The sequence below is a fragment of the Dasypus novemcinctus genome, chromosome 12, assembly GCF_030445035.2.
Source record: "Dasypus novemcinctus isolate mDasNov1 chromosome 12, mDasNov1.1.hap2, whole genome shotgun sequence".
In the NCBI taxonomy this organism is placed as follows: Eukaryota; Metazoa; Chordata; class Mammalia; order Cingulata; family Dasypodidae; genus Dasypus; species Dasypus novemcinctus.
Window position 1 is genome coordinate 18880224 of NC_080684.1, and position 11918 is coordinate 18892141.

The window sequence follows — 11918 nt, forward strand, 5'->3', positions numbered from 1 at the left end:
ACATGGCAGGACAAAAATGACCAAGTTCTCTCCTCTTCCATGTCTATGGAGCTCCCTCTCTTCCACTGGTTTTCTTGAGTGAGTGCCCATTTACCTGAACCCACCAGGGGGTCTGGGACTCAATTAGTCATGCCCTACTGATATGGTTGAATCGAATGTCCTAAATTGACTTAAGCAATAAACTTAAAACCCTTGAATTTAATACAATCAATAGATATCATAGTCAGAGGAACAGACCAGTTTATAAAAATAATCTTTCTTTTTTAAAGAGGATTCATACATAATATCAAACTGCCACAATAAGGAAGATTAGATTTTAAGATTGGAATGAGGTGAAAGGTTAGAAATAGGAAACCAGTACTCATATTGGGAGAATGTCATTTGTAATAAATGAAAAACAACTGCATGCATAGAACAGATTTTTGGATGTTTAAGCAAGGATGATTTCAAAGATATTTTCAACACAGTATTCCCCTGAATAATGTAACCCATAAATATTTGTTGATTACTGAGGGAATGAATGAATGAATGAATGAATGAATGAATGATGTCATGGTAAATGGATGTATGGGTTGGTGGCTGGATGGAGAGATGATTGTACTCATATATGGGGTGATGTAGGAACCGATCAATGAAAGATTAGATAACAAAATAAATGGATAGTTCAGTAGATAAACTTTCAAATGGATAGAGGCAACAATTATATTGATGGCTCAGATTCAGTTTCCTTGACTATCTCTTGGCAATGAGGATAGTATCAGCTCCCTTCTCCTAACTTCTTATGCTCTCACTAAATAACATGGAGTAAAATCACTAAATATCTAAACAGCAGTGCATAAAACAAAGGATAAATCTAGTAGATCTTGGTAAATGTGGGGATAAATTCTGAGGTTTAGAAAAGAAGTACATGAAGTGGAGAGGACACACGAGGTAAGAATTTGCTGAGGCAGAAAAGAATGATCAGAAAGCAGATGAAAATCAGAAGATATTCATAAAACCACCTGCTCTGGCATTCTATTTATCTTAGCAATCCAAATTTAAAGGTGCATGGATATTGTAGCTGATTCTAAATATTGTAAACAAAATAGATTTATGAAATAACTGTGGAAAGGATTAGAGGGCCAAAAAGTAAGTGAGGGTATTATGCAGAGATGAGGAAGTTACTGAAACCCTTAGGGTGACAGGTGCACTGTCAGTGCAAAAATAATTGTGGTTATTCATTGTTGAAATTTGCCATTTGATACTGGCATACATTGTTAAATAAATGTGGTTATGTATGTTATACATCATTTAATGTGCATTTCTTACTTTATGTTTTTTTCCTTATGACATTACTTGCTATTTATTTCACATTTTTTTTAGACTAGGGAAATGATGTTAGACAAAAAGAAAATTTGAGCAATTTTCTTATTTGAGTTCAAAATGGGTTACAAAGCAGCAGAGACAATTCATAACATCAACAACGCATTTGGCCCAGGAATGCTAATAAATGTACAGTGCAGTGGTGGTTCAAGAAGTTTTGCAAAGGAGATGAGAGCCTTGAAGATGAGGAGCATAGTGGCCAGCTTTCGGAAGTTGACAATGACCAATTGAGAGCAATCTTCAAAGCTGATCCTCTTAAACTACAGGAGAAGTTGCCAAAGAAATCAAGGTCTACCACTCTACGGTTGTTCATCATTTGAAGTAAATTGGAAAAGTGAAAAAGCTCAATAAGTAGGTGCCTCATGAGCCGAACAAAAGTGAAAAAAAAAATGTGGTTTTGAAGTGTCGTCTTCTCTCATTTAATGCAACAACAAAGAACCATTTCTCAATCAGACTGTGAAGTGCAATGAAAAATGTAGTGGTTTTTATATGACAACCGTGATGACCAGCTCAGTGGATGGAACAAGAAGAAGCCTCAAACCACTTCCAAAAGTCAAACTTGAACCAAAAAAAAAGTCATGTTGATTGTTTGGTGGTCTGCTGCCACTACAGCTTTCTAATCCCAGTGAAACCATTACACCGGAGAAGTATGCTCAGCAAGTCAATGAGATGCACCAAAAACTGCAATGTTTGCAGCTGGCATTGGTCAACAGAAGGGGCCAATTCTTCTCTACAGCAACACTTTATGGCATGTTTCACAACCAATGCTTCAAAAGTTGAACAAATTGGGCTATGAAGTTTTGCCTCATATGCCATATTCAGCTGGCCTCTCACCAACCGACTACCACTTCTTCAAGCATCTCGACTACTTTTTGCAGGGAAAACTCTTCCATTCAGCAGGATGAAGAAAATGCTTTCCAAGAGTTCTTTGAATCTCTAAAGCATGGATTTTTATGCTACAGGAATAAGCAAACTTATGTCTCATTGGCAAAAATGTGTTGATTTTAGTGGTTCCTATTTTGATTAATAAAGACGTCTTTGAGCTTACTTACAATGATTTAAAATTCATGGTCCAAAACTGCAGTTGATTTGCACAAACCTGTATATTTGCTGCTGTGTTGCTGGGTGCCTCTGGGCTGGGAAATTGGCAGAGGAACTAAGACTGTTGAAATGTGCTGCACTGCCCCTTACAGATTGAGGCTACATCTGCTCAGACTCCTTCTCTTTTTCTTCCTTCTCTTTTTCTTCCTTCTCCATTTCTGACTTCTCCACTTCTTCCACCTTCTTGACAGAGGACTGACTCCAATAGGCTTAATCTAAACAGAGGCTTGTTGTTATAAGAGAACATGGGAAATGTCTTATGCACAATTCTACACCAAGCAATGTAAACTCAAGAATATAAGCATGACTAAAAGACTTTAAGAAAAAAAACTTTTAAAATTGAAGTTTATCATTCATATGTGTACATCTACAAACAATAAGTGTATAGTATAATTTGTGAACTAATAAAACAAACATGTGTATCATCACACAGGCTCCCATATGCTAACCCACCACCACCAACTTGCATTGTTATGAAACAATTGTTACAAATTATGAAAGACCAATTTTGAAACATTAGCACTATTTATAGCCATTATCTTACATTTGGTGTAGTTTTCCCCCAACCCACCCAGGTACTGAAACCTTGCATTAGCATAACATACTTGTTATAGTTCATGAAAGAATGTTCTCATATTTGTTCTGTTAACCACAGTATATTTTTCACCACAGGACTCATGGTGTTATATAGTCCCATGCTTTGTACAATCCATTCAAAGTGTACACTCAGTGTACCTGTCATCGCAGAGATATGCTGTCATCATCCCAGTCAATTTTAGAATGTTTCAATGAAGGGCTTTTTTTAAAACAAATCAATTTTATTGATACATATTAATAAAACACAATTCATCCAAAGTGTACAATCAGTGGTATTTGTTATACTCACATAATTCTGCATTCATCACTATTAGAGCATTTTCATTATTTGAATAAAATAATAATAATAAATATAAAACAACAAACAAACAAGAAATTTCCTCACCTCTCAATCTCTGTATGCTTTCCCTACTGTAGACACCTGTTGTTTCCAGCTATGGTATCAAAAGTGTGTAATCAGTGGCTTTAGTATAATCACAATGCTGTATATTCATCATCTCAAACGTTTTAGGACAATTTCATTATTCCAAAAAGAAAAACTCCATGTCCCTTACCATTCTTCCTCAGACTAACATAACCACAAATCTCCTTTCATCTTTATAAATTGATTTATGCTTACATTTTATATAAATGGAACCATATAATACATATTCCTCTGTCTGGTCTCCTTCAATTAGTATAATTTTTGGGGGGGACTAATATTAATATTTTGTAGCATTAACTTATATATCTGTTCAGCTTCAAGGGAAAATGGTCTTATATATGCAATTCCACCCATATTCATATTTCATATTATATATTTATATTTCACATAATATATTTGGTTCATAATAGGGAAATCATATGGTATTTGTCCATTCGTGTCTGGCTTTTTCAGTCAACATAATCTTCTACAGGTTTATCCTGGTTGTCATATGTTTCATGACTTCATTTCTTCTTACGACTCCATAATATCCCATTGTGTGAATGTTCCACAATTTGTTTATCATTCATTAGTTCATGGACACCTGGGTTGTTTCCAAGTTTTGGCTACTGTGAATATGCTTTTATGAACATCAATGTGCAGATACCTGTTTGTGTCACTGCTCTCAGTTCTTCTTGGTATATACCTTCCAATGGCACTGCCACGTCCTATGACACGTTTATATTCAGTTTCCTTAGAAACTGCCAAACAGTACTCCACAGGGGCTGTATTATTCCTCATTGCCACCAACAGTGAATAAGCAGTCCTATCACTCCACATATTCTCCAACATTTAAAGTTTTCAGACTTTTTAATATTGGTCATTCTAAAAGGTGTGAAATGCCTTCTCATTGTAGTTTTGATTTGCATTTCCCTAATTGCCAGTGATATTGAACATTTTTTCATGTGATTCTTTGCCATTTGTATGTCTTCTTTGGACAGTTGTCTTTTCAAGTTTTGTACATTTTTTTTAATCAGATACTTTGTCTTTTTATTGTTGAGTTGTATGATCTCCTTATATATCATGCATATTAAATCCTTATCAGATATATGATTGCCAAATATTTGCTCCCATTGAATCGGCAGTAGAATGAAGGACTTTTAAAGGTGACATTCCTGTATAAAAAACAAGATGAAAAAGGAGGTAACGTGCGGGTGCATGAAATGGAAAGCCAGGTCTATACCAACACTGCAGAAGAAATGGATGCTCCAACATAGAGTTGGGTCTCAAGAATTCACTGCACCCGTGATTGCATAGAGATGCTGTCAAAGGACAGACCAACTTTTTATAGCCCTATTCTCAAATTAACAAAATTTGCGGCTGCGAGAGGCCTGGTTGTTGTTGTTTTTTCCCCCAAACTCTGAGATCCTTGGAACTTACAAGGCAGCTTTCAAACAGCGGCTCTTTGAGGTCACCTCCTTTCCTTTCTGGACCCTGCCCCTTTATGCTGCCTTTGCTCCCTCCAGGGCACTGCCCTCTGCAGATCATGCAGCTGATATGTCTGAGTTTCTCCTGAAGAAAATTAGGGGAAAAGAAAATTTTCCTCTTAATCTCTTCTAATTGTAAAACATTCTCTGAAGATCTAAAGATATCTCATTTCAGAGGTTCAAATTAGACAGAAGACTTTTAGCCACTTCCAGTATTTTGCCCTCTTACATCTATTTCCTTCTTTGGAAAAATCAAACTTTTCAGGTAACTTTCTTTCCTTTCCCATAAAAAGAGCATTTTAAAGGCTATTTATCAAAATTTGGCTCCAATGATTTGATTCAAAGTTGCAGTATATGAAAAGTCACAACTTCTATAACATATTTATATGTTCCTTTTATTTTGCAATACATGGAACTATATAACATGTTAGCACCTACTTAATTTTCTTCATATTACAGTCTAAAAGATGAAAAATATTTTCTGCATACTGATATTTGAAATTACTTTTCCATTTTTTTGGAGAACTTTTAAGTCAGAAAGTATTATTGATTCATGTAAAATTCCAATATTTCTTTAAATAATTTAAAATAAGAAGCTATGAAAAACACAGAAAACCCCACTACTAAGTTTTAGGTACATTTTATTCCAATTATTCTATTAGAAATGTTTTTTCCATGCACTTCTTGCATAAGGTTTGATAATAATTTCTAGGCAATTTTTGTTTCTATATTTTATCCACAACAAAGTATATGTTTTCTACATTGCAAAACTTTTTTTTTTTAGTTTCTCTTATATTTTATCAGGCATGTTTTATACCATAGTTTATTTAATTCCTCTAATGTTGAAAATTTTCAATGTTTCCCTATTTTATTTCATTTATCTCACGATTGTTCCAAAGAGTTTTAAACTTCCTCCTCTTCCTTTGGTCCCTTATTACTTCCTGACTTTTGAACTTTTTCCTTTAAGATTTCAGAGGCATAGAAGGGGATTATTCTGAACTTCAATATACACATTCATCATTCGTGCACATATATATTATTTTGCACATTTATTTTGATTTGTTCACTTGTTTTTGAAAGTATAACAAAATCACAAGACCCCATCATCACACTCAAGAGCTAAAACCCTAATTACCGCTAACATCAGTCATCAGTCTCCCCCCTGCGCCTGACCACCCTCTCAGAAGTTATGCATCACTTTAAAATTTATGTTCTGTGAAAAACAGACCTGTAGACGACATTTCATATTCTTTAAGGACGCCGTTTGGTTATCATACTGTAATACTGGGCACGCCCACCAGACCACCCTACTGAGCACGCGGCTCAACCGGCACCCACCCAGGGCCGAGAGGGGACCGCGGATTGGCCCCAAGGGGGTGCTCCCGCGGGCGGCGAGGCCAGAGCAGCTCGCCCCCGGCCGCGGCAGCGCTGAGCCCGCGGTGACCGCCCCCGAGGCCCCCCCTGCGGCGACACCTCGGGTCTGTCCCGCAGCCCCCGGCCCTGCCCCCGCCGCCAGGGCGAGCCCCGCCTTCAGGGAGCCTTAGTGGGGCGGCCTGCGCCGCACCGCCTCCCGCCCCTGCCGCCCCTGCCTGCGGCGACGTCCCCGGTTCCCGCTGTTCGCCCGCCGCGGTCTCCGCCTGCCTGGGCTCCCGCCGCCGCGGGTTCCTGGGGGCGCGCCCTGGTTCTTCCGCAGCCGCCGGCCCCCCCCCACCTTCGGCTGCGCGCAGCGGCCCTTCGCTATCGGCGCCTGCCTCCACCGCCTCTGGCGACGGGGACCTCGTGAAGGCGGTGCGCCTGCCCTGCTTTTGCTCGGTGCTCACAGCCACGACCACCCAGGGCGCCCCTAGAGCAAGCTCAGCCCCAGCTACCAGCTCGTGGCGGCAGCTCCCCTTCCACCAGCGCAGCGAGGCCGGCAGCAGGACCCCATCCGCCACAACGTGTCTCTCCAGGAGTGCTTCAAGAGCCTGACACCCAGGAAAAGGCAATTACTGTACCCTAGATGGAACTGCGAAAAACTGCCTCAAAATGGGAACTTCCGCAGGAAGCAAAGGCGCAGTTCCTGTACCAGCGGCAGCGCCTCGATGTCCACAGGGACATCACCAGAAGAAGCTAGACTTTCCTCTTAGCTGAGCCTTCCCAGTTCCCAGAGCCTCCTGAGGGCACCAAGGATACTGCCTCATCTGCAGGAGGAGCCACGCTCACCTCCGCCCCTTGCCTCAACACCTTCTTCAGCAGCCTCAGCACCTTGAGTGTCAGGCCAGCGGGAGGCCTCAGCCAGCTCTCCTTGGCCTCCCGCATCGCGGGATCCAGGGGCTCCAGCTGTCCTCCAGCAGCACGTGCCCACCCTCATTCCACCCCTCACCCAACTTCATCTCAGAGGATTCTCCAGACACTTGCAGCTGAGTAACTGCAGCGGCAATAACAACGCCAGAGATCTTCCAATTACAGCCTTTACCTTGCCATTGCCAGCGGGTCCAGACAGCCCTTCCACAGCTTCAGCAAGGTCGACAGCCTCATCCACCCCAGGGAGGGCTCCTAGGTCTAGAGCAGTGCTTCTCACACTTTCACGTGCCCATCTGGAGATGCTAAAATGCTGATTGCGGAAAAGTCATTCTGGGGTAGGGCCTGAGGGTCTTCATTCCTGTCGAGCCCCTGGTGGCTGCACCTGCAGTAGCAAGGTTGCGGGTAACTCTTTCAACAACCCAGAAAGATTTTACAGGGTCTCTCGTTAAAGGGTCTCTTAAGAGAGATCTTCATCTCGTTCTATTCTGGGACAGTAGCCTTTAGGTCCTATATGGGCAAGAACCATGTTTATTTTCCTCATCACTGCGCACCAAAGTTGCAAGCACAAATGCATAGGGGCTGCCTAATCAACATGGGCCAATGAAGTTGTCTGGTAAGAAAATTAACAGCAACTACAAATGGCAAGTGAAGCCAGGGGGAATGTTTCAGAATGGGCAGTTGAATTCTGCTGTGGGAGCTGGCTATCCCCTGCTCAGCAACAATTTGATTTTTCTAGACGAGCCAGTAGTCTGGACTTTTATATGAAACGGCCAACTATTTGTTCTTTGCCTCTATGTAAAGTTTTAAAACACTGTACTAGGAAACCTTTACAATGCTTCAGCTGTATCCATCAACCACCTCTGCTTATATTAAAAAGCATGTGGTACATAGCACACACCAATAATGAGCAGTCAAATCCATCCAAGCCCAGTGTGCCAGGCACTGTGCCAGACATTTCATGTGTATTCACTCATTTACTCTCTCAACAACTGTAGGAGACAGAGAGGATTATGACTCCTTATTTTCCATGTGAGGAAAGTGAACCTCTGGATGTTAGGTAACTTGCCCAAGGCCACACTGACGGTAAACTGTGGAACCAGGATCCAGTCCTGGCAGCCTTACTCCAGAGCTGGTGTTCTTAACCCCTACATTATAGTTTAAAATAAAGACAGAAAAAGCCAGGTGCTTCTGGCAGAGATAAATGTATGGGGGCAAGAATGAAGCTAGATCTAGATTTCATTTTCTTTTCTTTTTTTTGTTAGATTTCATTTTCCAAAAATTCTGGTTTAAATTAAAATCAATAGTGTTTTCCTCATCAACAAGGGTAGGCACTGCCTCCGTCTTATTCCTGTTGCCCTATTCCCAAGGGCTAGGGTGACTGTTGTTCTGGTTTGTGGCAGCCTGCTGTCCTCTTTTTGCATTGGCCCTGGATTTTTCTTTTGTTAACTAAGTATTATTAGAAATAATACTTAATAGTTTAAAAACTTAATAGTTTAAAATATAGTTTTTAATGGAATTTTTAGCTATTGAACACAATAAAACAATGTGCAGTTAAAATTTTAAATACATATATAATTTATTTATTTATTTATTTTTTTATTGACTTTGTAATAATATTACATTAAAAATATATATATGAGGTCCCATTCAACCCCACCCCCCCATCCCACCTCTCCCCCCCCCCAGCAACACTCGTTCCCATCATCATGACACATCCATTGCATTTGGTAAGTACATCTTTGGGCACCTCTGCACCTCTTGGTCAATGGTCCACATCATGGCCCATACTCTCCCCCATTCCATCCAGTGGGCCCTGTGAGGATTTACAATGTCCGGTGATTGCCCCTGAAGCACCATCCAGGGCAGCTCCATGTCCCAAAGACGCCTCCACCTCTCATCTCTTCCTGCCCTTCTCCATACCCATCAGCCACCATGTCCACTTTTCCCAATCCAATGCCACCTCTTCTATGTGGATATTGGATTGGTTGTGTCCATTGCACCTCTATGTCACGAGGAGGCTCAGATTCCACATGGATGCTGGATGCAATCCTCCCACTTTCAGTTGTAATCACTCTAGGCTCCATGGTGTGGTGGTTGTCCTTCTTCAACTCCATCTTAACTGAGTGTGGTGAGTCCAGTGAATCAGATTGTAGGTGCTGGAGTCTGTTGAGGCTCAGGACCTGGCTATCACATTGTCAGTCCAGAGATTCAAATCCCCTAAATATATCTTAAACCCCAACACTAACTGCACCTCCAGCACATTAGCATGAAAGTCTTATGAAGAGAGATCCCATCTGAGTCCAGATTCATCACACATAAACACCATTTCCAAAGAGGGGCCATCTGACCTGGTAGTTAACCCCATCGGCCATGACCATAACTCCCATGGGTCTCTTTAGCCCTCAAAGGAACCAATACCTGGGGGTTGTATCTGCTTTATCTGTCTCTCAGACTCTGCTCAGTTGTGCATAAGGGCAATCCTTCTGCCAGCCTCCAGACTCTTTTTTAGAGACTCGTAGCCATATAAACTCATTTCTCCTTTCCATTTCCCGCTTACATTAGGTCAAACAGCATTTTAAAGTCATGTTATTTTATGTAGACAGGGATATTCTGCTGATCCGCATTGAACTTTCCGTATAAGGTCATTTTCCAGTTGCATCATCAGTTGGTAGTTGATAGTGGTCCCTCGGTGCCAGGGAGGCTCATCCCCGGGTGTCATGTCCCACGCTGCGGGGAAGGCATTGCATTTACATGCTGAGTTTGGCTTCGAGACTGGCCACATTTGAGTAACATGAAGGCTGACAGGAGGAAATTCCCAGGCACAATGCTGCTCTAGGCCTTGTTCTTATTTTAGGCTTATCAGCTCACAAGCGTAGTCATTAGCGTTAGGGGCTCACTGTTGAACCCTCACTCCCTCCCAGTCCCCGCCGCTGCACCTGAGAGACCATCGCTGCTCCCCTAGGGACCACAACAGAGCACCACTGGCCAGAAACCCAGTACCCCCCTGCTGTGGTTTTTAATTGTTGCCACTATGAGTATATCCAAATACTCTCAACGTTTAGAAGTATCTCCATTTTGATGACTTTTTTGGTCGTCCTCCCAATTCTCAGCAGACTGCCTGGTACATTTTAATCACGTAGCCAGTATTTTTTGAATGAAATAATGTATTCAAAAAGTGTTCATTGATATGTGTAGAGTTGTAGAGAAAAAGTTACACTAGCCTCATACAATAAGTGGAACAGTACTCCTTTTTGTGCTATATGCCCTGTTAAATTATTTCAGATTGAACTACTCTAACTTTTGAAAGGAGGCAAGTATAAAATCAACCTAGCTGAGACATTTTCATGGTAGAAAGATTTTATTTACTGAAATAATTTCCATAATAACTGAAGCTCTATTCAGTCTTTTCATGACTTTGTGAGTAAATGCAGGTGCATTAAATATTTTTAGGAAGTTGTTCATTTCATCTAAGTTTACAATTTTATGACATCAAATTCCTGACAGTTTTTCCTTATTAAGTTTTTAGATATTCTGTGTCTGTAGTTATTGACCTTTTACATTCATACTTTGTACCTTTAATTTTCCTTTTTCTACCTTTCCAGTATGACACATGAGTACAATTAAAAATCTCAATCAGAAGGTTCCAGAAATATGGCAGTGGCATACATTGACAGAGATCACGTCACTTACAAAAGCAGCAAAGGAAGGGCAGACGCTCTACAAAGGAGCTGTTTTGGGTATCTGCAGCCCAGAAGAGAGCCCCAAGCATTGTCCAAGAGGGAGTAAGGACAGAGAGAGAAAGTGAACAAAAGGTAAACTGAGTTATGGCCCCTCAACTGGCATGCCACCCATCCTCCACCTTCAGGGTGAATAGTCTTTGTAAAACTCATGATGTAGGGTACCATTTGAGAAGGGAGACCATATCTTCCTACCTTGGAAGAGGGAGGGTGTGGTAGAAAGTACAGTGTGGTTTCTCTTCAGTGAGAGAGCTTAAATATCAGAGCCCCACTTTGAATCGTGGTTCTAACTGTCCCAGAAACACCAGCAAGTGGAGGTTGGAAGATCACTTCTGTAAAAGGTTTCTGAAGAGTGCTATCTGCTGGCAGATCAGGAAAGTGTAGCAGAAAAAAAGTTCTTTGGTGTTTCTCCTGTCCCTATTGCAAGACCCCTTTGGATCTGGTTGGTGCCCCATTGGTGGGTCCCGGGCCCTGTTTTGATAACTCAAATGGGGCAATTTGAAATTGCAGGAAAAAAAGGAATAAAAAAGCAAACTAATGCCATGAAACAAACACACTCAACTGTAAAACCCATGGCAACTAGAGGAGTTGACCATCAAAGTAAACTCACCAATGGAAACTGATGCATAGACATCACCAAAAATTATAAGCCATACTAAAAAACAGGAAGAGATGGCTCAGCCAAAGGAGCCAATTAAAAATCCTGATGAAATACAGGATTTAATACAACTAATCAATGATGTTCACACAAATCTCCTGTAGCAGTTTGATACAGTTATGAATTCTAAAAATAGATACTGGATTATGTTTGTAAACTGGTCTGTACCTGGCATGATTAAATTATGATTAGGGCTTTGGTTGGGCCATGTTAGTAGGGTGTTGAATCCCCACCCTTTGGTTTGTGGGGAATTACAGATAAAAGATACAACAAAGGACAGAATTAGATTT